Raw genomic sequence first — 27,072 nt, forward strand, 5'->3', positions numbered from 1 at the left:
AGTATGGTTTAACACTGTTAGCTTAATGAACATATCAGAAATAAGTTTCACACAATGCTTCTGTGTAGTTTTTATTTGAAGATATTATTTTTCCCAATATAGGCCTCTTAGCGCTCAGAATGTCCAATTGCAGTTTCTACAGAAAGAGTGTTTCAGAAAGGCTCAATCAAAAGTCCGGTTCAACTCTGTTAGTTGAATGCACAGAACAGAAAGAAGTTTCATACAATGCTTCTGTGTAGTTTATATTTGAACATATTCTTTTTTCCACTATTACCCACTTAGCGCTACGAATGTCCAGTTGCATTTTCTACAGACAGAGTGTTTCAAAACTGCTCAATCAAAAGTATGGTTTAACTCTGTTAGCTGAATGCTCAGATCAGAAAGAAGGTTCACAGAATGCTTCTGTGTAGTTTATATTTGAATATATTCCTTTTTCCACTACTACTCTCTTAGCGCTCCAAATGTCCAGTTGCATTTTCTACAGAAAGAGTGTTCAGATCTGCTCAATCAAAAGTATGGTTTAACTCTGTTAGCTGAATGCACAGATCAGAAAGAAGTTTCACAGAATGATTCTGTGTAGTTTATATTTGGAGACATTCCTTTTTCCACTATTACCCTCTTAGCGCTCCGAATCTCCACTTGCATTTTCAACAGAAAGAGTGTTTCAGAACGGCTCAATCAAAACTAAGGTTCAACTCTTTTAGTTGAACAAACAAAACAGAAAGAAGTTTCAAACAATTCCTCTGTGTAGTTTTTATTTGTAGACATTCTTTTTCCCAATATAGGCCTCTTAGCGCTCAGAATGTCCAATTGCAGTTTCTACAGAAAGAGTGTTTCAGAACGGCTCAATCAAAAGTAAGGTTCAACTCTGTTAGTTGAATGCACAGAACAGAAAGAAGTTTCATACAATGCGTCTGTGTAGTTTATATTTGAACATATTCTTTTTTCCACTATTACCCACTTAGCGCTACGAATGTCCAGTTGCATTTTCTACAGACAGAGTGTTTCAAAACTGCTCAATCAAAAGTATGGTTTAACTCTGTTAGCTGAATGCTCAGATCAGAAAGAAGTTTCACAGAATGCTTCTGTGTAGTTTATATTTGAATATATTCCTTTTTCCACTACTACGCTCTTAGCGCTCCAAATGTCCAGTTGCATTTTCTACAGAAAGAGTGTTCAGATCTGCTCAATCAAAAGTATGGTTTAACTCTGTTAGCTGAATGCACAGATCAGAAAGAAGTTTCACCGAATTATTCTGTGTAGTTTATATTTGAAGACATTCCTTTTTCCACTATTACCCTCTTAGCGCTCCGAATCTCCACTTGCATTTTCTACAAAAAGAGTGTTTCATAACTGCTAAATCAAAAGTATGTTTTATCTCTGTTAACTGAATTTACAGATCAGAAATAAGTTTCACAGAATGCATCTGTGTAGTCTTTATTTGAAGATATTCTTTTTCCCAATGTAGGCCTCTTAGCGCTTAGCATGTCCAATTGCAGTTTCTACAGAAAGTGTGTTTCAGAACGGCTCAATCAAAAGTAAGGTTCAACTCTGTTAGTTGAATGCACAGAACAGAAAGAATTTTCACAGAATGCTACTGTGTAGTTTATATTTGAATATATTCCTTTTTCCACTATTACCGTCTTAGCGCTCCGAATGTCCACTTGCATTTTATACAGAAAGAGTGTTCAGAACTGCGCAATCAAAAGTATGGTTTAACTCTGTTAGCTTAATGAACATATCAGTAATAAGTTTCACACAATGCTTCTGTGTAGTTTTTATTTGAAGATATTATTTTTCCCAATATAGGCCTCTTAGCACTCAGAATGTCCAATTGCAGTTTCTACAGAAAGAGTGTTTCAGAAAGGCTCAATCAAAAGTAAGGTTCAACTCTGTTAGTTGAATGCACAGAACAGAAAGAAGTTTCATACAATGCTTCTGTGTAGTTTATATTTGAACATATTCTTTTTTCCACTATTACCCACTTAGCGCTACGAATGTCCAGTTGCATTTTCTACAGACAGAGTGTTTCAAAACTGCTCAATCAAAAGTATGGTTTAACTCTGTTAGCTGAATGCTCAGAACAGAAAGAAGTTTCACAGAATGCTTCTGTGTAGTTTATATTTGAATATATTCCTTTTTCCACTACTACTCTCTTAGCGCTCCAAATGTCCAGTTGCATTTTCTACAGAAAGAGTGTTCAGATCTGCTCAATCAAAAGTATGGTTTAACTCTGTTAGCTGAATGCACAGATCAGAAAGAAGATTCACAGAATGATTCTGTGTAGTTTATATTTGGAGACATTCCTTTTTCCACTATTACCCTCTTAGCGCTCCGAATCTCCACTTGCATTTTCTACAGAAAGAGTGTTTCAGAACGGCTCAATCAAAACTAAGGTTCAACTCTTTTAGTTGAACAAACAGAACAGAAAGAAGTTTCACACAATTCTTCTGTGTAGTTTTTATTTGTAGACATTCTTTTTCCCAATATAGGCCTCTTAGCGCTCAGAATGTCCAATTGCAGTTTCTACAGAAAGAGTGTTTCAGAACGGCTCAATCAAAACTAAGGTTCAACTCTGTTAGTTGAATGCACAAAACAGAAAGTAGTTTCATACAATGCTTCTGTGTAGTTTATATTTGAACATATTCTCTTTTCCACTATTACCCACTTAGCGCTACAAATGTCCAGTTGCATTTTCTACAGACAGAGTGTTTCAAAACTGCTCAATCAAAAGTATGGTTTAACTCTGTTAGCTGAATGCTCAGATCAGAAAGAAGTTTCACAGAATGCTTCTGTGTAGTTTATATTTGGAGACATTCCTTTTTCCACTATTACCCTCTTAGCGCTCCGAATCTCCACTTGCATTTTCTACAGAAAGAGTGTTTCGGAACGGCTCAATCAAAACTAAGGTTCAACTCTTTTAGTTGAACAAACAGAACAGAAAGAAGTTTCACACAATTCTTCTGTGTAGTTTTTATTTGTAGACATTCTTTTTCCCAATATAGGCCTCTTAGCGCTCAGAATGTCCAATTGCAGTTTCTACAGAAAGAGTGTTTCAGAACGGCTCAATCAAAAGTAAGGTTCAACTCTGTTAGTTGAATGCACAGAACAGAAAGAAGTTTCATACAATGCTTCTGTGTAGTTTATATTTGAACATATTCTTTTTTCCACTATTACCCACTTAGCGCTACGAATGTCCAGTTGCATTTTCTACAGACAGAGTGTTTCAAAACTGCTCAATCAAATGTATGGTTTAACTCTGTTAGCTGAATGCTCAGATCAGAAAGAAGTTTCACAGAATGCTTCTGTGTAGTTTATATCTGAATATATTACTTTTTCCACTACTACGCTCTTAGCGCTCCAAATGTCCAGTTGCATTTTCTACAGAAAGAGTGTTCAGATCTGCTCAATCAAAAGTATGGTTTAACTCTGTTAGCTGAATGCACAGATCAGAAAGAAGTTTCACCGAATGATTCTGTGTAGTTTATATTTGAAGACATTCCTTTTTCCACTATTACCCTCTTAGCGCTCCGAATCTCCACTTGCATTTTCTACAAAAAGAGTGTTTCATAACTGCTCAATCAAAAATATGTTTTATCTCTGTTAACTGAATTTACAGATCAGAAATAAGTTTCACAAAATGCATCTGTGTAGTTTTTATTTGAAGATATTCTTTTTCCCAATGTAGGCCTCTTAGCGCTTAGCATGTCCAATTGCAGTTTCTACAGAAAGAGTGTTTCAGAACGGCTCAATCAAAAGTAAGGTTCAACTCTGTTAGTTGAATGCACAGAACAGAAAGAATTTTCACAGAATGCTACTGTGTACTTTATATTTGAATATATTCCTTTTTCCACTATTACCCTCATAGCGCTCCGAATGTCCACTTGCATTTTCTACAGAAAGAGTGTTCAGAACTGCGCAATCAAAAGTATGGTTTAACTCTGTTAGCTTAATGAACATATCAGAAATAAGTTTCACACAATGCTTCTGTGTAGTTTTTATTTGAAGATATTATTTTTCCCAATATAGGCCTCTTAGCGCTCAGAATGTCCAATTGCAGTTTCTACAGAAAGAGTGTTTCAGAAAGGCTCAATCAAAAGTCCGGTTCAACTCTGTTAGTTGAATGCACAGAACAGAAAGAAGTTTCATACAATGCTTCTGTGTAGTTTATATTTGAACATATTCTTTTTTCCACTATTACCCACTTAGCTCTACGAATGTCCAGTTGCATTTTCTACAGACAGAGTGTTTCAAAACTGCTCAATCAAAAGTATGGTTTAACTCTGTTAGCTGAATGCTCAGATCAGAAAGAAGTTTCACAGAATGCTTCTGTGTAGTTTATATTTGAATATATTCCTTTTTCCACTACTACTCTCTTAGCGCTCCAAATGTCCAGTTGCATTTTCTACAGAAAGAGTGTTCAGATCTGCTCAATCAAAAGTATGGTTTAACTCTGTTAGCTGAATGCACAGATCAGAAAGAAGTTTCACAGAATGATTCTGTGTAGTTTATATTTGGAGACATTCCTTTTTCCACTATTACCCTCTTAGCGCTCCGAATCTCCACTTGCATTTTCTACAGAAAGAGTGTTTCAGAACGGCTCAATCAAAACTAAGGTTCAACTCTTTTAGTTGAACAAACAGAACAGAAAGAAGTTTCACACAATTCTTCTGTGTAGTTTTTATTTGTAGACATTCTTTTTCCCAATATAGGCCTCTTAGCGCTCAGAATGTCCAATTGCAGTTTCTACAGAAAGAGTGTTTCAGAACGGCTCAATCAAAAGCAAGGTTCAACTCTGTTAGTTGAATGCGCAGAACAGAAAGAAGTTTCATACAATGCTTCTGTGTAGTTTATATTTGAACATATTCCTTTTTCCACTATTACCCACTTAGCGCTACGAATGTCCAGTTGCATTTTCTACAGACAGAGTGTTTCAAAACTGCTCAATCAAATGTATGGTTTAACTCTGTTAGCTGAATGCTCAGATCAGAAAGAAGTTTCACAGAATGCTTCTGTGTAGTTTATATTTGAATATATTCCTTTTTCCACTACTAAGCTCTTAGCGCTCCAAATGTCCAGTTGCATTTTCTACAGAAAGAGTGTTCAGATCTGCTCAATCAAAAGTATGGTTTAACTCTGTTAGCTGAATGCACAGATCAGAAAGAAGTTTCACCGAATGATTCTGTGTAGTTTATATTTGAAGACATTCCTTTTTCCACTATTACCCTATTAGCCCTCCGAATCTCCACTTGCATTTTCTACAAAAAGAGTGTTTCATAACTGCACAATCAAAAATATGTTTTATCTCCGTTTACTGAATTTACAGATCAGAAATAAGTTTCACAGAATGCATCTGTGTAGTTTTTATTTGAAGATATTCTTTTTCCCAATGTAGGCCTCCTAGCGCTTAGCATGTCCAATTGCAGTTTCTACAGAAAGAGTGTTTCAGAACGGCTCAATCAAAAGTAAGGTTCAACTCTGTTAGTTGAATGCACAGAACAGAAAGAATTTTCACAGAATGCTACTGTGTAGTTTATATTTGAATATATTCCTTTTTCCACTATTACCCTCTTAGCGCTCCGAATGTCCACTTGCATTTTCTACAGAAAGAGTGTTCAGAACTGCGCAATCAAAAGTATGGTTTAACTCTGTTAGCTTAATGAACATATCAGAAATAAGTTTCACACAATGCTTCTGTGTAGTTTTTATTTGAAGATATTATTTTTCCCAATAGAGGCCTCTTAGCGCTCAGAATGTCCAATTGCACTTTCTACAGAAAGAGTGTTTCAGAAAGGCTCAATCAAAAGTAAGGTTCAACTCTGTTAGTTGAATGCACAGAACAGAAAGAAGTTTCATACAATCCTTCTGTGTAGTTTATATTTGAACATATTCTTTTTTCCACTATTACCCACTTAGCGCTACGAATGTCCAGTTGCATTTTCTACAGACAGAGTGTTTCAAAACAGCACAATCAAAAGTATGGTTTAACTCTGTTAGCTGAATGCTCAGATCAGAAAGAAGTTTCACAGAATGCTTCTGTGTAGTTTATATTTGAATATATTCCTTTTTCCACTACTACTCTCTTAGCGCTCCAAATGTCCAGTTGCATTTTCTACAGAAAGAGTGTTCAGATCTGCTCAATCAAAAGTATGGTTTAACTCTGTTAGCTGAATGCACAGATCAGAAAGAAGTTTCACAGAATGATTCTGTGTAGTTTATATTTGGAGACATTCCTTTTTCCACTATTACCCTCTTAGCGCTCCGAATCTCCACTTGCATTTTCTACAGAAAGAGTGTTTCAGAACGGCTCAATCAAAACTAAGGTTCAACTCTTTTAGTTGAACAAACAGAACAGAAAGAAGTTTCACACAATTCTTCTGTGTAGTTTTTATTTGTAGACATTCTTTTTCCCAATATAGGCCTCTTAGCGCTCAGAATGTCCAATTGCAGTTACTACAGAAAGAGTGTTTCAGAACGGCTCAATCAAAAGTAAGGTTCAACTCTGTTAGTTGAATGCACAGAACAGAAAGAAGTTTCATACAATGCTTCTGTGTAGTTTATATTTGAACATATTCTTTTTTCCACTATTACCCACTTAGCGCTACGAATGTCCAGTTGCATTTTCTACAGACAGAGTGTTTCAAAACTGCTCAATCAAAAGTATGGTTTAACTCTGTTAGCTGAATGCTCAGATCAGAAAGAAGTTTCACAGAATGCTTCTGTGTAGTTTATATTTGAATATATTCCTTTTTCCACTACTACGCTCTTAGCGCTCCAAATGTCCAGTTGCATTTTCTACAGAAAGAGTGTTCAGATCTGCTCAATCAAAAGTATGGTTTAACTCTGTTAGCTGAATGCACAGATCAGAAAGAAGTTTCACCGAATGATTCTGTGTAGTTTATATTTGAAGACATTCCTTTTTCCACTATTACCCTCTTAGCGCTCCGAATCTCCACTTGCATTTTCTACAAAAAGAGTGTTTCATAACTGCTAAATCAAAAGTATGTTTTATCTCTGTTAACAGAATTTACAGATCAGAAATAAGTTTCACAGAATGCATCTGTGTAGTCTTTATTTGAAGATATTCTTTTTCCCAATGTAGGCCTCTTAGCGCTTAGCATGTCCAATTGCAGTTTCTACAGAAAGAGTGTTTCAGAACGGCTCAATCAAAAGTAAGGTTCAACTCTGTTAGTTGAATGCACAGAACAGAAAGAATTTTCACAGAATGCTACTGTGTAGTTTATATTTGAATATATTCCTTTTTCCACTATTACCGTCTTAGCGCTCCGAATGTCCACTTGCATTTTCTACAGAAAGAGTGTTCAGAACTGCGCAATCAAAAGTATGGTTTAACTCTGTTAGCTTAATGAACATATCAGTAATAAGTTTCACACTATGCTTCTGTGTAGTTTTTATTTGAAGATATTATTTTTCCCAATATAGGCCTCTTAGCGCTCAGAATGTCCAATTGCAATTTCTACAGAAAGAGTGTTTCAGAAAGGCTCAATCAAAAGTAAGGTTCAACTCTGTTAGTTGAATGCACAGAACAGAAAGAAGTTTCATACAATGCTTCTGTGTAGTTTATATTTGAACATATTCTTTTTTCCACTATTACCCACTTAGCGCTACGAATGTCCAGTTGCATTTTCTACAGACAGAGTGTTTCAAAACTGCTCAATCAAAAGTATGGTTTAACTCTGTTAGCTGAATGCTCAGAACAGAAAGAAGTTTCACAGAATGATTCTGTGTAGTTTATATTTGAATATATTCCTTTTTCCACTACTACTCTCTTAGCGCTCCAAATGTCCAGTTGCATTTTCTACAGAAAGAGTGTTCAGATCTGCTAAATCAAAAGTATGGTTTAACTCTGTTAGCTGAATGCACAGATCAGAAAGAAGTTTCACCGAATGATTCTGTGTAGTTTATATTTGAAGACATTCCTTTTTCCACTATTACCCTCTTAGCGCTCCGAATCTCCACTTGCATTTTCTACAAAAAGAGTGTTTCATAACTGCTAAATCAAAAATATGTTTTATCTCTGTTAACTGAATTTACAGATCAGAAATAAGTTTCACAGAATGCATCTGTGTAGTTTTTATTTGAAGATATTCTTTTTCCCAATGTAGGCCTCTTAGCGCTTAGCATGTCCAATTGCAGTTTCTACAGAAAGAGTGTTTCAGAACGGCTCAATTAAAGTAAGGTTCAACTCTGTTAGTTGAATGCACACAACAGAAAGAATTTTCACAGAATGCTACTGTGTAGTTTATATTTGAATATATTCCTTTTTCCACTATTACCGTCTTAGCGCTCCGAATGTCCACTTGCATTTTCTACAGAAAGAGTGTTCAGAAATGCGCAATCAAAAGTATGGTTTAACTCTGTTAGCTGAATGCACAGATCAGAAAGAAGTTTCACAGAATGATTCTGTGTAGTTTATATTTGGAGACATTCCTTTTTCCACTATTACCCTCTTAGCGCTCCGAATCTCCACTTGCATTTTCTACAGAAAGAGTGTTTCAGAACGGCTCAATCAAAACTAAGGTTCAACTCTTTTAGTTGAACAAACAGAACAGAAAGAAGTTTCACACAATTCCTCTGTGTAGTTTTTATTTGTAGACATTCTTTTTCCCAATATAGGCCTCTTAGCGCTCAGAATGTCCAATTGCAGTTTCAACAGAAAGAGTGTTTCAGAACGGCTCAATCAAAAGTAAAGTTCAACTCTGTTAGTTGAATGCACAGAACAGAAAGAAGTTTCATACAATGCTTCTGTTTAGTTTATATTTGAACATATTCTTTTTTCCACTATTACCCACTTAGCGCTACGAATGTCCAGTTGCATTTTCTACAGACAGAGTGTTTCAAAACTGCTCAATCAAAAGTATGGTTTAACTCTGTTAGCTGAATGCTCAGATCAGAAAGAAGTTTCACAGAATGCTTCTGTGTAGTTTATATTTTAATATATTCCTTTTTCCACTACTACGCTCTTAGCGCTCCAAATGTCCAGTTGCATTTTCTACAGAAAGAGTGTTCAGATCTGCTAAATCAAAAGTATGGTTTAACTCTGTTAGCTGAATGCACAGATCAGAAAGAAGTTTCACCGAATGATTCTGTGTAGTTTATATTTGAAGACATTCCTTTTTCCACTATTACCCTCTTAGCGCTCCGAATCTCCACTTGCATTTTCTACAAAAAGAGTGTTTCATAACTGCTAAATCAAAAATATGTTTTATCTCTGTTAACTGAATTTACAGATCAGAAATAAGTTTCACAGAATGCATCTGTGTAGTTTTTATTTGAAGATATTCTTTTTCCCAATATAGGCCTCTTAGCGCTTAGCACGTCCAATTGCAGTTTCTACAGAAAGAGTGTTTCAGAACGGCTCAATTAAAGTAAGGTTCAATTCTGTTAGTTGAATGCACAGAACAGAAAGAATTTTCACAGAATGCTACTGTGTAGTTTATATTTGAATATATTCCTTTTTCCACTATTACCGTCTTAGCGCTCCGAATGTCCACTTGCATTTTCTACAGAAAGAGTGTTCAGAAATGCGCAATCAAAAGTATGGTTTAACTCTGTTAGCTTAATGAACATATCAGAAATAAGTTTCACACAATGCTTCTGTGTAGTTTTTATTTGAAGATATTATTTTTCCCAATATAGGCCTCTTAGGGCTCAGAATGTCCAATTGCAGTTTCTACAGAAAGAGTGTTTCAGAAAGGCTCAATCAAAAGTAAGGTTCAACTCTGTTAGTTGAATGCACAGAACAGAAAGAAGTTTCATACAATGCTTCTGTGTAGTTTATATTTGAACATATTCTTTTTTCCACTATTACCCACTTAGCGCTACGAATGTCCACTTGCATTTTCTACAGACAGAGTGTTTCAAACCTGCTCAATCAAAAGTATGGTTTAACTCTGTTAGCTGAATGCTCAGAACAGAAAGAAGTTTCACAGAATGCTTCTGTGTAGTTTATATTTGAATATATTCCTTTTTCCACTACTACTCTCTTAGCGCTCCAAATGTCCAGTTGCATTTTCTACAGAAAGAGTGTTCAGATCTGCTCAATCAAAAGTATGGTTTAACTCTGTTAGCTGAATGCACAGATCAGAAAGAAGTTTCACCGAATGATTCTGTGTAGTTTATATTTGGAGACATTCCTTTTTCCACTATTACCCTCTTAACGCTCCGAATCTCCACTTGCATTTTCTACAGAAAGAGTGTTTCAGAACGGCTCAATCAAAACTAAGGTTCAACTCTTTTAGTTGAACAAACAGAACAGAAAGAAGTTTCACACAATTCCTCTGTGTAGTTTTTATTTGTAGACATTCTTTTTCCCAATATAGGCCTCTTAGCGCTCAGAATGTCCAATTGCAGTTTCTACAGAAAGAGTGTTTCAGAACGGCTCAATCAAAAGTAAGGTTCAACTCTGTTAGTTGAATGCACAGAACAGAAAGTAGTTTCATACAATGCTTCTGTGTAGTTTATATTTGAACATATTCTCTTTTCCACTATTACCCACTTAGCGCTACAAATGTCCAGTTGCATTTTCTACAGACAGAGTGTTTCAAAACTGCTCAATCAAAAGTATGGTTTAACTCTGTTAGCTGAATGCTCAGATCAGAAAGAAGTTTCACAGAATGCTTCTGTGTAGTTTATATTTGGAGACATTCCTTTTTCCACTATTACCCTCTTAGCGCTCCGAATCTCCACTTGCATTTTCTACAGAAAGAGTGTTTCAGAACGGCTCAATCAAAACTAAGGTTCAACTCTTTTAGGTGAACAAACAGAACAGAAAGAAGTTTCATACAATTCTTCTGTGTAGTTTTTATTTGTAGACATTTTTTTTCCCAATATAGGCCTCTTAGCGCTCAGAATGTCCAATTGCAGTTTCTACAGAAAGAGTGTTTCAGAACGGCTCAATCAAAAGTAAGGTTCAACTCTGTTAGTTGAATGCACAGAACAGAAAGAAGTTTCATACAATGCTTCTGTGTAGTTTATATTTGAACATATTCTTTTTTCCACTATTACCCACTTAGCGCTACGAATGTCCAGTTGCATTATCTACAGACAGAGTGTTTCAAAACTGCTCAATCAAAAGTATGGTTTAACTCTGTTAGCTGAATGCTCAGATCAGAAAGAAGTTTCACAGAATGCTTCTGTGTAGTTTATATCTGAATATATTACTTTTTCCACTACTACGCTCTTAGCGCTCCAAATGTCCAGTTGCATTTTCTACAGAAAGAGTGTTCAGATCTGCTCAATCAAAAGTATGGTTTAACTCTGTTAGCTGAATGCACAGATCAGAAAGAAGTTTCAACGAATGATTCTGTGTAGTTTATATTTGAAGACATTCCTTTTTCCACTATTACCCTCTTAGCGCTCCAAATCTCCACTTGCATTTTCTACAAAAAGAGTGTTTCATAACTGCTCAATCAAAAATATGTTTTATCTCTGTTAACTGAATTTACAGATCAGAAATAAGTTTCACAAAATGCATCTGTGTAGTTTTTATTTGAAGATATTCTTTTTCCCAATGTAGGCCTCTTAGCGCTTAGCATGTCCAATTGCAGTTTCTACAGAAAGAATGTTTCAGAACGGCTCAATCAAAAGTAAGGTTCAACTCTGTTAGTTGAATGCACAGAACAGAAAGAATTTTCACAGAATGCTACTGTGTAGTTTATATTTGAATATATTCCTTTTTCCACTATTACCCTCATAGCGCTCCGAATGTCCACTTGCATTTTCTACAGAAAGAGTGTTCAGAACTGCGCAATCAAAAGTATGGTTTAACTCTGTTAGCTTAATGAACATATCAGAAATAAGTTTCACACAATGCTTCTGTGTAGTTTTTATTTGAAGATATTATTTTTCCCAATATAGGCCTCTTAGCGCTCAGAATGTCCAATTGCAGTTTCTACAGAAAGAGTGTTTCAGAAAGGCTCAATCAAAAGTAAGGTTCAACTCTGTTAGTTGAATGCACAGAACAGAAAGAAGTTTCATACAATGCTTCGGTGTAGTTTATATTTGAACATATTCTTTTTTCCACTATTACCCACTTAGCGCTACGAATGTCCAGTTGCATTTTCTACAGACAGAGTGTTTCAAAACTGCTCAATCAAAAGTAAGGTTTAACTCTGTTAGCTGAATGCTCAGAACAGAAAGAAGTTTCACAGAATGCTTCTGTGTAGTTTATATTTGAATATATTCCTTTTTCCACTACTACTCTCTTAGCGCTCCAAATGTCCAGTTGCATTTTCTACAGAAAGAGTGTTCAGATCTGCTCAATCAAAAGTATGGTTTAACTCTGTTAGCTGAATGCACAGATCAGAAAGAAGTTTCACAGAATGATTCCGTGTAGTTTATATTTGTAGACATTCCTTTTTCCACTATTACCCTCTTAGCGCTCCGAATCTCCACTTGCATTTTCTACAGAAAGAGAGTTTCAGAACGGCTCAATCAAAACTAAGGTTCAACTCTTTTAGTTGAACAAACAGAACAGAAAGAAGTTTCACACAATTCTTCTGTGTAGTTTTTATTTGTAGACATTCTTTTTCCCAATATAGGCCTCTTTGCGCTCAGAATGTCCAATTGCAGTTTCCACAGAAAGAGTGTTTCAGAACGGCTCAATCCAAAGTAAGGTTCAACTCTGTTAGTTGAATGCACAGAACAGAAAGAAGTTTCATACAATGCTTCTGTGTAGTTTATATTTGAACATATTCTTTTTTCCACTATTACCCACTTAGCGCTACGAATGTCCAGTTGCATTTTCTACAGACAGAGTGTTTCAAAACTGCTCAATCAAAAGTATGGTTTAACTCTGTTAGCTGAATGCTCAGATCAGAAAGAAGTTTCACAGAATGCTTCTGTGTAGTTTATATTTGAATATATTCCTTTTTCCAGTACTACGCTCTTAGCGCTCCAAATGTCCAGTTGCATTTTCTACAGAAAGAGTGTTCAGATCTGCTCAATCAAAAGTATGGTTTAACTCTCTTAGCTGAATGCACAGATCAGAAAGAAGTTTCACAGAATGATTCTGTGTAGTTTATATTTGGAGACATTCCTTTTTCCACTATTACCCTCATAGCGCTCCGAATGTCCACTTGCATTTTCTACAGAAAGTGTGTTCAGAACTGCGCAATCAAAAGTATGGTTTAACTCTGTTAGCTTAATGAACATATCAGAAATAAGTTTCACAAAATGCATCTGTGTAGTTTTTATTTGAAGATATTCTTTTTCCCAATGTAGGCCTCTTAGCGCTTAGCATGTCCAATTGCAGTTTCTACAGAAAGAGTGTTTCAGAACGGCTCAATCAAAAGTAAGGTTCAACTCTGTTAGTTGAATGCACAGAACAGAAAGAATTTTCACAGAATGCTACTGTGTAGTTTATATTTGAATATATTCCTTTTTCCACTATTACCCTCATAGCGCTCCGAATGTCCACTTGCATTTTCTACAGAAAGAGTGTTCAGAACTGCGCAATCAAAAGTATGGTTTAACTCTGTTAGCTTAATGAACATATCAGAAATAAGTTTCACACAATGCTTCTGTGTAGTTTTTATTTGAAGATATTATTTTTCCCAATATAGGCCTCTTAGCGCTCAGAATGTCCAATTGCAGTTTCTACAGAAAGAGTGTTTCAGAAAGGCTCAATCAAAAGTAAGGTTCAACTCTGTTAGTTGAATGCACAGAACAGAAAGAAGTTTCATACAGTGCTTCTGTGTAGTTTATATTTGAACATATACTTTTTTCCACTATTACCCACTTAGCGCTACGAATGTCCAGTTGCATTTTCTACAGACACAGTGTTTCAAAACTGCTCAATCAAAAGTATGGTTTAACTCTGTTAGCTGAATGCTCAGATCAGAAAGAAGTTTCACAGAATGCTTCTGTGTAGTTTATATTTGAATATATTCCTTTTTCCAGTACTACGCTCTTAGCGCTCCAAATGTCCAGTTGCATTTTCTACAGAAAGAGTGTTCAGATCTGCTCAATCAAAAGTATGGTTTAACTCTGTTAGCTGAATGCACAGATCAGAAAGAAGTTTCACAGAATGATTCTGTGTAGTTTATATTTGGAGACATTCCTTTTTCCACTATTACCCTCATAGCGCTCCGAATGTCCGCTTGCATTTTCTACAGAAAGAGTGTTCAGAACTGCGCAATCAAAAGTATGGTTTAACTCTGTTAGCTTAATGAACATATCAGAAATAAGTTTCACACAATGCTTCTGTGTAGTTTTTATTTGAAGATATTATTTTTCCCAATATAGGCCTCTTAGCGCTCAGAATGTCCAATTGCAGTTTCTACAGAAAGAGTGTTTCAGAAAGGCTCAATCAAAAGTAAGGTTCAACTCTGTTAGTTGAATGCACAGAACAGAAAGAAGTTTCATACAATGCTTCTGTGTAGTTTATATTTGAACATATTCTTTTTTCCACTATTACCCACTTAGCGCTACGAATGTCCAGTTGCATTTTCTACAGACAGAGTGTTTCAAAACTGCTCAATCAAAAGTATGGTTTAACTCTGTTAGCTGAATGCTCAGATCAGAAAGAAGTTTCACAGAATGCTTCTGTGTAGTTTATATTTGAATATGTTCCTTTTTCCACTACTACTCTATTAGCGCTCCTAATGTCCAGTTGCATTTTCTACAGAAAGAGTGTTCAGATCTGCTCAATCAAAAGTATGGTTTAACTCTGTTAGCTGAATGCACAGATCAGAAAGAAGTTTCACAGAAAGATTCTGTGTAGTTTATATTTGGAGACATTCCTTTTTCCACTATTACCCTCTTAGCGCTCCGAATCTCCACTTGCATTTTCTACAGAAAGAGTGTTTCAGAACGGCTCAATCAAAACTAAGGTTCAACTCTTTTAGTTGAACAAACAGAACAGGAAGAAGTTTCACACAATTCTTCTGTGTAGTTTTTATTTGTAGACATTCTTTTTCCCAATATAGGCCTCTTAGCGCTCAGAATGTCCAATTGCAGTTTCTACAGAAAGAGTGTTTCAGAACGGCTCAATCAAAAGTAAGGTTCAACTCTGTTATTTGAATGCACAGAACAGAAAGGAGTTTCATACAATGCTTCTGTGTAGTTTATATTTGAACATATTCTTTTTTCCACTATTACCCACTTAGCGCTACGAATGTCCAGTTGCATTTTCTACAGACAGAGTGTTTCAAAACTGCTCAATCAAAAGTATGGTTTAACTCTGTTAGCTGAATGCTCAGATCAGAAAGAAGTTTCACAGAATGCTTCTGTGTAGTTTATATTTGAATATATTACTTTTTCCACTACTACGCTCTTAGCGCTCCAAATGTCCAGTTGCATTTTCTACAGAAAGAGTGTTCAGATCTGCTCAATCAAAAGTATGGTTTAACTCTGTTAGCTGAATGCACAGATCAGAAAGAAGTTTCACCGAATGATTCTGTGTAGTTTATATTTGAAGACATTCCTTTTTCCACTATTACCCTCTTAGCGCTCCGAATCTCCACTTGCATTTTCTACAAAAAGAGTGTTTCATAACTGCTCAATCAAAAATATGTTTTATCTCTGTTAACTGAATTTACAGATCAGAAATAAGTTTCACAAAATGCATCTGTGTAGTTTTTATTTGAAGATATTCTTTTTCCCAATGTAGGCCTCTTAGCGCTTAGCATGTCCATTTGCAGTTTCTACAGAAAGAGTGTTTCAGAAAGGCTCAATCAAAAGTAAGGTTCAACTCTGTTAGTTGAATGCACAGAACAGAAAGAATTTTCACAGAATGCTACTGTGTACTTTATATTTGAATATATTCCTTTTTCCACTATTACCCTCTTAGCGCTCTGAATGTCCGCTTGCATTTTCTACAGAAAGAGTGTTCAGAACTGCGCAATCAAAAGTATGGTTTAACTCTGTTAGCTTAATGAACATATCAGAAATAAGTTTCACACAATGCTTCTGTGTAGTTTTTATTTGAAGATATTATTTTTCCCAATATAGGCCTCTTAGCGCTCAGAATGTCCAATTGCAGTTTCTACAGAAAGAGTGTTTCAGAAAGGCTCAATCAAAAGTAAGGTTCAACTCTGTTAGTTGAATGCACAGAACAGAAAGAGGTTTCATACAATGCTTCTGTGTAGTTTATATTTGAACATATTCTTTTTTCCACTATTACCCACTTAGCGCTACGAATGTGCAGTTGCATTTTCTACAGACAGAGTGTTTCAAAACTGCTCAATCAAAAGTATGGTTTAACTCTGTTAGCTGAATGCTCAGATCAGAAAGAAGTTTCACAGAATGATTCTGTGTAGTTTATATTTGAATATGTTCCTTTTTCCACTACTACTCTATTAGCGCTCCAAATGTCCAGTTGCATTTTCTACAGAAAGAGTGTTCAGATCTGCTCAATCAAAAGTATGGTTTAACTCTGTTAGCTGAATGCACAGATCAGAAAGAAGTTTCACAGAAAGATTCTGTGTAGTTTATATTTGGAGACATTCCTTTTTCCACTATTACCCTCTTAGCGCTCCGAATCTCCACTTGCATTTTCTACAGAAAGAGTGTTTCAGAACGGCTCAATCAAAACTAAGGTTCAACTCTTTTAGTTGAACAAACAGAACAGGAAGAAGTTTCACACAATTCTTCTGTGTAGTTTTTATTTGTAGACATTCTTTTTCCCAATATAGGCCTCTTAGCGCTCAGAATGTCCAATTGCAGTTTCTACAGGAAGAGTGTTTCAGAACGGCTCAATCAAAAGTAAGGTTCAACTCTGTTAGTTGAATGCACAGAACAGAAAGAAGTTTCATACAATGCTTCTGTGTAGTTTATATTTGAACATATTCTTTTTTCCACTATTACCCACTTAGCGCTACGAATGTCCAGTTGCATTTTCTACAGACAGAGTGTTTCAAAACTGCTCAATCAAAAGTATGGTTTAACTCTGTTAGCTGAATGCTCAGATCAGAAAGAAGTTTCACAGAATGCTTCTGTGTAGTTTATATCTGAATATATTACTTTTTCCACTACTACGCTCTTAGCGCTCCAAATGTCCAGTTGCATTTTCTACAGAAAGAGTGTTCAGATCTGCTCAATCAAAAGTATGGTTTAACTCTGTTAGCTGAATGCACAGATCAGAAAGAAGTTTCACCGAATGATTCTGTGTAGTTTATATTTGAAGACATTCCTTTTTCCACTATTACCCTCTTAGCGCTCCGAATCTCCACTTGCATTTTCTACAAAAAGAGTGTTTCATAACTGCTCAATCAAAAATATGTTTTATCTCTGTTAACTGAATTTACAGATCAGAAATAAGTTTCACAAAATGCATCTGTGTAGTTTTTATTTGAAGATATTCTTTTTCCCAATGTAGGCCTCTTAGCGCTTAGCATGTCCATTTGCAGTTTCTACAGAAAGAGTGTTTCAGAAAGGCTCAATCAAAAGTAAGGTTCAACTCTGTTAGTTGAATGCACAGAAGAGAAAGAATTTTCACAGAATGCTACTGTGTAGTTTATATTTGAATATATTCCTTTTTCCACTATTACCCTCATAGCGCTCCGAATGTCCACTTGCATTTTCTACAGAAAGAGTGTTCAGAACTGCGCAATCAAAAGTATGGTTTAACTCTGTTAGCTTAATGAACATATCAGAAATAAGTTTCACACAATGCTTCTGTGTAGTTTTTATTTGAAGATATTATTTTTCCCAATATAGGCCTCTTAGCGCTCAGAATGTCCAATTGCAGTTTCTACAGAAAGAGTGTTTCAGAAAGGCTCAATCAAAAGTAAGGTTCAACTCTGTTAGTTGAATGCACAGAACAGAAAGAAGTTTCATACAATGCTTCTGTGTAGTTTATATTTGAACATATTCTTTTTTCCACTATTACCCACTTAGCGCTACGAATGTCCAGTTGCATTTTCTACAGACAGAGTGTTTCAAACCTGCTCAATCAAAAGTATGGTTTAACTCTGTTAGCTGAATGCTCAGAACAGAAAGAAGTTTCACAGAATGCTTCTGTGTAGTTTATATTTGAATATATTCCTTTTTCCACTACTACTCTCTTAGCGCTCCAAATGTCCAGTTGCATTTTCCACAGAAAGAGTGTTCAGATCTGCTCAATCAAAAGTATGGTTTAACTCTGTTAGCTGAATGCACAGATCAGAAAGAAGTTTCACAGAATGATTCTGTGTAGTTTATATTTGGAGACATTCCTTTTTCCACTATTACCCTCTTAGCGCTCCGAATCTCCACTTGCATTTTCTACAGAAAGAGTGTTTCAGAACGGCTCAATCAAAACTAAGGTTCAACTCTTTTAGTTGAACAAACAGAACAGAAAGAAGTTTCACACAATTCTTCTGTGTAGTTTTTATTTGTAGACATTCTTTTTCCCAATATAGGCCTCTTAGCGCTCAGAATGTCCAATTGCAGTTTCTACAGAAAGAGTGTTTCAGAACGGCTCAATCAAAAGTAAGGTTCAACTCTGTTAGTTGAATGCACAGAACAGAAAGTAGTTTCATACAATGCTTCTGTGTAGTTTATATTTGAACATATTCTCTTTTCCACTGTTACCCACTTAGCGCTACAAATGTCCAGTTGCATTTTCTACAGACAGAGTGTTTCAAAACTGCTCAATCAAAAGTATGGTTTAACTCTGTTAGCTGAATGCTCAGATCAGAAAGAAGTTTCACAGAATGCTTCTGTGTAGTTTATATTTGGAGACATTCCTTTTCCACTATTACCCTCTTAGCGCTCCGAATCTCCACTTGCATTTTCTACAGAAAGAGTGTTTCAGAACGGCTCAATCAAAACTAAGGTACAACTCTTTTAGGTGAACAAACAGAACAGAAAGAAGTTTCACACAATTCTTCTGTGTAGTTTTTATTTGTAGACATTTTTTTTCCCAATATAGGCCTCTTAGCGCTCAGAATGTCCATTTGCAGTTTCTACAGAAAGAGTGTTTCAGAACGGCTCAATCAAAAGTAAGGTTCAACTCTGTTAGTTGAATGCACAGAACAGAAAGAAGTTTCATACAATGCTTCTGTGTAGTTTATATTTGAACATATTCTTTTTTCCACTATTACCCACTTAGCGCTATGAATGTCCAGTTGCATTTTCTACAGACAGAGTGTTTCAAAACTGCTCAATCAAAAGTATGGTTTAACTCTGTTAGCTGAATGCTCAGATCAGAAAGAAGTTTCACAGAATGCTTCTGTGTAGTTTATATCTGAATATATTACTTTTTCCACTACTACGCTCTTAGCGCTCCAAATGTCCAGTTGCATTTTCTACAGAAAGAGTGTTCAGATCTGCTCAATCAAAAGTATGGTTTAACTCTGTTAGCTGAATGCACAGATCAGAAAGAAGTTTCACCGAATGATTCTGTGTAGTTTATATTTGAAGACATTCCTTTTTCCACTATTACCCTCTTAGCGCTCCGAATCTCCACTTGCATTTTCTACAAAAAGAGTGTTTCATAACTGCTCAATCAAAAATATGTTTTATCTCTGTTAACTGAATTTACAGATCAGAAATAAGTTTCACAAAATGCATCTGTGTAGTTTTTATTTGAAGATATTCTTTTTCCCAATGTAGGCCTCTTAGAGCTTAGCATGTCCAATTGCAGTTTCTACAGAAAGAGTGTTTCAGAACGGCTCAATCAAAAGTAAGGTTCAACTCTGTTAGTTGAATGCACAGAACAGAAAGGATTTTCCCAGAATGCTACTGTGTAGTTTATATTTGAATATATTCCTTTTTCCACTATTACCCTCATAGCGCTCCGAATGTCCACTTGCATTTTCTACAGAAAGAGTGTTCAGAACTGTGCAATCAAAAGTATGGTTTAACTCTGTTAGCTTAATGAACATATCAGAAATAAGTTTCACACAATGCTTCTGTGTAGTTTTTATTAGAAGATATTATTTTTCCCAATATAGGCCTCTTAGGGCTCAGAATGTCCAATTGCAGTTTCTACAGAAAGAGTGTTTCAGAAAGGCTCAATCAAAAGTAAGGTTCAACTCTGTTAGTTGAATGCACAGAACAGAAAGAAGTTTCATACAATGCTTCTGTGTAGTTTATATTTGAACATATTCTTTTTTCCACTATTACCCACTTAGCGCTACGAATGTCCAGTTGCATTTTCTACAGACAGAGTGTTTCAAAACTGCTCAATCAAAAGTATGGTTTAACTCTGTTAGCTGAATGTTCAGAACAGAAAGATGTTTCACACAATGCTTCTGTGTAGTTTATATTTGAATATATTCCTTTTTCCACTACTACTCTCTTAGCGCTCCAAATGTCCAGTTGCATTTTCTACAGAAAGAGTGTTCAGATCTGCTCAATCAAAAGTATGGTTTAACTCTGTTAGCTGAATGCACAGATCAGAAAGAAGTTTCACAGAATGATTCTGTGTAGTTTATATTTGGAGACATTCCTTTTTCCACTATTACCCTCTTAGCGCTCCGAATCTCCACTTGCATTTTCTACAGAAAGAGTTTTTCAGAACGGCTCAATCAAAACTAAGGTTCAAATCTTTTTGTTGAACAAACAGAACAGAAAGAAGTTTCACACAATTCTTCTGTGTAGTTTTTATTTGTAGACATTCTTTTTCCCAATATAGGCCTCTTAGCGCTCAGAATGTCCAATTGCAGTTTCTACAGAAAGAGTGTTTCAGAACGGCTCAATCAAAAGTAAGGTTCAACTCTGTTAGTTGAATGCACAGAACAGAAAGAAGTTTCATACAATGCTTCTGTGTAGTTTATATTTGAACATATTCTTTTTTCCACTATTACCCACTTAGCGCTACGAATGTCCAGTTGCATTTTCTACAGACAGAGTGTTTCAAAACTGCTCAATCAAAAGTGTGGTTTAACTCTGTTAGCTGAATGCTCAGATCAGAAAGAAGTTTCACAGAATGCTTCTGTGTAGTTTATATTTGGAGACATTCCTTTTTCCACTATTACCCTCTTAGCGCTCCGAATCTCCACTTGCATTTTCTACAGAAAGAGTGTTTCAGAACGGCTCAATCAAAACTAAGGTTCAACTCTTTTAGTTGAACAAACAGAACAGAAAGAAGTTTCACACAATTCTTCTGGGTAGTTTTTATTTGTAGACATTCTTTTTCCCAATATAGGCCTCTTAGCGCTCAGAATGTCCAATTGCAGTTTCTACAGAAAGAGTGTTTCAGAACGGCTCAATCAAAAGTAAGGTTCAACTCTGTTAGTTGAATGCACAGAACAGAAAGAAGTTTCATACAATGCTTCTGTGTAGTTTATATTTGAACATTTTCTTTTTTCCGCTATTACCCACTTAGCGCTACGATTGTCCAGTTGCATTTTCTACAGACAGAGTGTTTCAAAACTGCTCAATCAAAAGTATGGTTTAACTCTGTTAGCTGAATGCTCAGATCAGAAAGAAGTTTCACAGAATGCTTCTGTGTAGTTTATATCTGAATATATTCCTTTTTCCACTACTACGCTCTTAGCGCTCCAAATGTGCAGTTGCATTTTCTACAGAAAGAGTGTTCAGATCTGCTCAATCAAAAGTATGGTTTAACTCTGTTAGCTGAATGCACAGATCAGAAAGAAGTTTCACCGAATGATTCTGTGTAGTTTATATTTGAAGACATTCCTTTTTAAACTATTCCCCTCTTAGCGCTCCGAATCTCCACTTGCATTTTCTACAGAAAGAGTGTTTCAGAACGGCTCAATCAAAACTAAGGTTCAAATCTTTTAGTTGAACAAACAGAACAGAAAGAAGTTTCACACAATTCTTCTGTGTAGTTTTTATTTGTAGACATTCTTTTTCCCAATATAGGCCTCTTAGCGCTCAGAATGTCCAATTGCAGATTCTACAGAAAGAGTGTTTCAGAACGGCTCAATCAAAAGTAAGGTTCAACTCTGTTAGTTGAATGCACAGAACAGAAAGAAGTTTCATACAATGCTTCTGTGTAGTTTATATTTGAACATATTCTTTTTTCCACTATTACCCACTTAGCGCTACGAATGTCCAGTTGCATTTTCTACAGACAGAGTGTTTCAAAACTGCTCAATCAAAAGTGTGGTTTAACTCTGTTAGCTGAATGCTCAGATCAGAAAGTAGTTTCACAGAATGCTTCTGTGTAGTTTATATTTGGAGACATTCCTTTTTCCACTATTACCCTCTTAGCGCTCCGAATCTCCACTTGCATTTTCTACAGAAAGAGTGTTTCAGAACGGCTCAATCAAAACTAAGGTTCAACTCTTTTAGTTGAACAAACAGAACAGAAAGAAGTTTCACACAATTCTTCTGTGTAGTTTTTATTTGTAGACATTCTTTTTCCCAATATAGGCCTCTTAGCGCTCAGAATGTCCAATTGCAGTTTCTACAGAAAGAGTGTTTCAGAACGGCTCAATCAAAAGTAAGGTTCAACTCTGTTAGTTGAATGCACAGAACAGAAAGAAGTTTCATACAATGCTTCTGTGTAGTTTATATTTGAACATATTCTTTTTTCCGCTATTACCCACTTAGCGCTACGAATGTCCAGTTGCATTTTCTACAGACAGAGTGTTTCAAAACTGCTCAATCAAATGTATGGTTTAACTGTGTTAGCTGAATGCTCAGATCAGAAAGAAGTTTCACAGAATGCTTCTGTGTAGTTTATATCAGAATATATTCCTTTTTCCACTACTACGCTCTTAGCGCTCCAAATGTGCAGTTGCATTTTCTACAGAAAGAGTGTTCAGATCTGCTCAATCAAAAGTATGGTTTAACTCTGTTAGCTGAATGCACAGATCAGAAAGAAGTTTCACCGAATGATTCTGTGTAGTTTATATTTGAAGACATTCCTCTTTCCACTATTCCCCTCTTAGCGCTCCGAATCTCCACTTGCATTTTCTACAAAAAGAGTGTTTCATAACTGCTCAATCAAAAATATGTTTTATCTCTGTTAACTGAATTTACAGATCAGAAATAAGTTTCACAAAATGCATCTGTGTAGTTTTTATTTGAAGATTTTCTTTTTCCCAATGTAGGCCTCTTAGCGCTTAGCATGTCCAATTGCAGTTTCTACAGAAAGAGTGTTTCAGAACGGCTCAATCAAAAGTAAGGTTCAACTCTGTTAGTTGAATGCACAGAACAGAAAGAATTTTCACAGAATGCTACTGTGTAGTTTATATTTGAATATATTCCTTTTTCCACTATTACCCTCTTAGCGCTCCGAATGTCCACTTGCATTTTCTACAGAAAGAGTGTTCAGAACTGCGCAATCAAAAGTATGGTTTAACTCTGTTAGCTTAATGAACATATCAGAAATAAGTTTCACACAATGCTTCTGTGTAGTTTTTATTTGAAGATATTATTTTTCCCAATATAGGCCTCTTAGCGCTCAGAATGTCCAATTGCAGTTTCTACAGAAAGAGTGTTTCAGAAAGGCTCAAAAGTAAGGTTCAACTCTGTTAGTTGAATGCACAGAACAGAAAGAAGTTTCATACAATGCTTCTGTGTAGTTTATATTTGAACATATTCTTTTTTCCACTATTACCCACTTAGCGCTACGAATGTCCAGTTGCATTTTCTACAGACAGAGTGTTTCAAAACTGCTCAATCAAAAGTATGGTTTAACTCTGTTAGCTGAATGCTCAGAACAGAAAGAAGTTTCACAGAATGCTTCTGTGTAGTTTATATTTGAATATATTCCTTTTTCCACGACTACTCTCTTAGCGCTCCAAATGTCCAGTTGCATTTTCTACAGAAAGAGTGTTCAGATCTGCTCAATCAAAAGTATGGTTTAACTCTGTTAGCTGAATGCACAGATCAGAAAGAAGTTTCACAGAATGGTTCTGTGTAGTTTATATTTGGAGACATTCCTTTTTCCACTATTACCCTCTTAGCGCTCCGAATCTCCACTTGCATTTTCTACAGAAAGAGTGTTTCAGAACGGCTCAATCAAAACTAAGGTTCAAATCTTTTAGTTGAACAAACAGAACAGAAAGAAGTTTCACACAATTCTTCTGTGTAGTTTTTATTTGTAGACATTCTTTTTCCCAATATAGGCCTCTTAGCGCTCAGAATGTCCAATTGCAGTTTCTACAGAAAGAGTGTTTCAGAACGGCTCAATCAAAAGTAAGGTTCAACTCTGTTAGTTGAATGCACAGAACAGAAAGAAGTTTCATACAATGCTTCTGTGTAGTTTATATTTGAACATATTCTTTTTTCCACTATTACCCACTTAGCGCTACGAATGTCCAGTTGCATTTTCTACAGACAGAGTGTTTCAAAACTGCTCAATCAAAAGTGTGGTTTAACTCTGTTAGCTGAATGCTCAGATCAGAAAGAAGTTTCACAGAATGCTTCTGTGTAGTTTATATTTGGAGACATTCCTTTTTCCACTATTACCCTCTTAGCGCTCCGAATCTCCACTTGCATTTTCTACAGAAAGAGTGTTTCAGAACGGCTCAATCAAAACTAAGGTTCAACTCTTTTAGTTGAACAAACAGAACAGAAAGAAGTTTCACACAATTCTTCTGTGTAGTTTTTATTTGTAGACATTCTTTTTCCCAATATAGGCCTCTTAGCGCTCAGAATGTCCAATTGCAGTTTCTACAGAAAGAGTGTTTCAGAACGGCTCAATCAAAAGTAAGGTTCAACTCTGTTAGTTGAATGCACAGAACAGAAAGAAGTTTCATACAATGCTTCTGTGTAGTTTATATTTGAACATATTCTTTTTTCCGCTATTACCCACTTAGCGCTACGAATGTCCAGTTGCATTTTCTACAGACAGAGTGTTTCAAAACTGCTCAATCAAATGTATGGTTTAACTGTGTTAGCTGAATGCTCAGATCAGAAAGAAGTTTCACAGAATGCTTCTGTGTAGTTTATATCAGAATATATTCCTTTTTCCACTACTACGCTCTTAGCGCTCCAAATGTGCAGTTGCATTTTCTACAGAAAGAGTGTTCAGATCTGCTCAATCAAAAGTATGGTTTAACTCTGTTAGCTGAATGCACAGATCAGAAAGAAGTTTCACCGAATGATTCTGTGTAGTTTATATTTGAAGACATTCCTTTTTCCACTATTCCCCTCTTAGCGCTCCGAATCTCCACTTGCATTTTCTACAAAAAGAGTGTTTCATAACTGCTCAATCAAAAATATGTTTTATCTCTGTTAACTGAATTTACAGATCAGAAATAAGTTTCACAAAATGCATCTGTGTAGTTTTTATTTGAAGATTTTCTTTTTCCCAATGTAGGCCTCTTAGCGCTTAGCATGTCCAATTGCAGTTTCTACAGAAAGAGTGTTTCAGAACGGCTCAATCAAAAGTAAGGTTCAACTCTGTTAGTTGAATGCACAGAACAGAAAGAATTTTCACAGAATGCTACTGTGTAGTTTATATTTGAATATATTCCTTTTTCCACTATTACCCTCTTAGCGCTCCGAATGTCCACTTGCATTTTCTACAGAAAGAGTGTTCAGAACTGCGCAATCAAAAGTATGGTTTAACTCTGTTAGCTTAATGAACATATCAGAAATAAGTTTCACACAATGCTTCTGTGTAGTTTTTATTTGAAGATATTATTTTTCCCAATATAGGCCTCTTAGCGCTCAGAATGTCCAATTGCAGTTTCTACAGAAAGAGTGTTTCAGAAAGGCTCAAAAGTAAGGTTCAACTCTGTTAGTTGAATGCACAGAACAGAAAGAAGTTTCATACAATGCTTCTGTGTAGTTTATATTTGAACATATTCTTTTTTCCACTATTACCCACTTAGCGCTACGAATGTCCAGTTGCATTTTCTACAGACAGAGTGTTTCAAAACTGCTCAATCAAAAGTATGGTTTAACTCTGTTAGCTGAATGCTCAGAACAGAAAGAAGTTTCACAGAATGCTTCTGTGTAGTTTATATTTGAATATATTCCTTTTTCCACGACTACTCTCTTAGCGCTCCAAATGTCCAGTTGCATTTTCTACAGAAAGAGTGTTCAGATCTGCTCAATCAAAAGTATGGTTTAACTCTGTTAGCTGAATGCACAGATCAGAAAGAAGTTTCACAGAATGGTTCTGTGTAGTTTATATTTGGAGACATTCCTTTTTCCACTATTACCCTCTTAGCGCTCCGAATCTCCACTTGCATTTTCTACAGAAAGAGTGTTTCAGAACGGCTCAATCAAAACTAAGGTTCAAATCTTTTAGTTGAACAAACAGAACAGAAAGAAGTTTCACACAATTCTTCTGTGTAGTTTTTATTTGTAGACATTCTTTTTCCCAATATAGGCCTCTTAGCGCTCAGAATGTCCAATTGCAGTTTCTACAGAAAGAGTGTTTCAGAACGGCTCAATCAAAAGTAAGGTTCAACTCTGTTAGTTGAATGCACAGAACAGAAAGAAGTTTCATACAATGCTTCTGTGTAGTTTATATTTGAACATATTCTTTTTTCCACTATTACCCACTTAGCGCTACGAATGTCCAGTTGCATTTTCTACAGACAGAGTGTTTCAAAACTGCTCAATCAAAAGTGTGGTTTAACTCTGTTAGCTGAATGCTCAGATCAGAAAGAAGTTTCACAGAATGCTTCTGTGTAGTTTATATTTGGAGACATTCCTTTTTCCACTATTACCCTCTTAGCGCTCCGAATCTCCACTTGCATTTTCTACAGAAAGAGTGTTTCAGAACGGCTCAATCAAAACTAAGGTTCAACTCTTTTAGTTGAACAAACAGAACAGAAAGAAGTTTCACACAATTCTTCTGTGTAGTTTTTATTTGTAGACATTCTTTTTCCCAATATAGGCCTCTTAGCGCTCAGAATGTCCAATTGCAGTTTCTACAGAAAGAGTGTTTCAGAACGGCTCAATCAAAAGTAAGGTTCAACTCTGTTAGTTGAATGCACAGAACAGAAAGAAGTTTCATACAATGCTTCTGTGTAGTTTATATTTGAACATATTCTTTTTTCCGCTATTACCCACTTAGCGCTACGAATGTCCAGTTGCATTTTCTACAGACAGAGTGTTTCAAAACTGCTCAATCAAATGTATGGTTTAACTGTGTTAGCTGAATGCTCAGATCAGAAAGAAGTTTCACAGAATGCTTCTGTGTAGTTTATATCAGAATATATTCCTTTTTCCACTACTACGCTC

The sequence above is a fragment of the Symphalangus syndactylus genome, chromosome 17, assembly GCF_028878055.3.
Source record: "Symphalangus syndactylus isolate Jambi chromosome 17, NHGRI_mSymSyn1-v2.1_pri, whole genome shotgun sequence".
Classification (NCBI taxonomy): Eukaryota; Metazoa; Chordata; class Mammalia; order Primates; family Hylobatidae; genus Symphalangus; species Symphalangus syndactylus.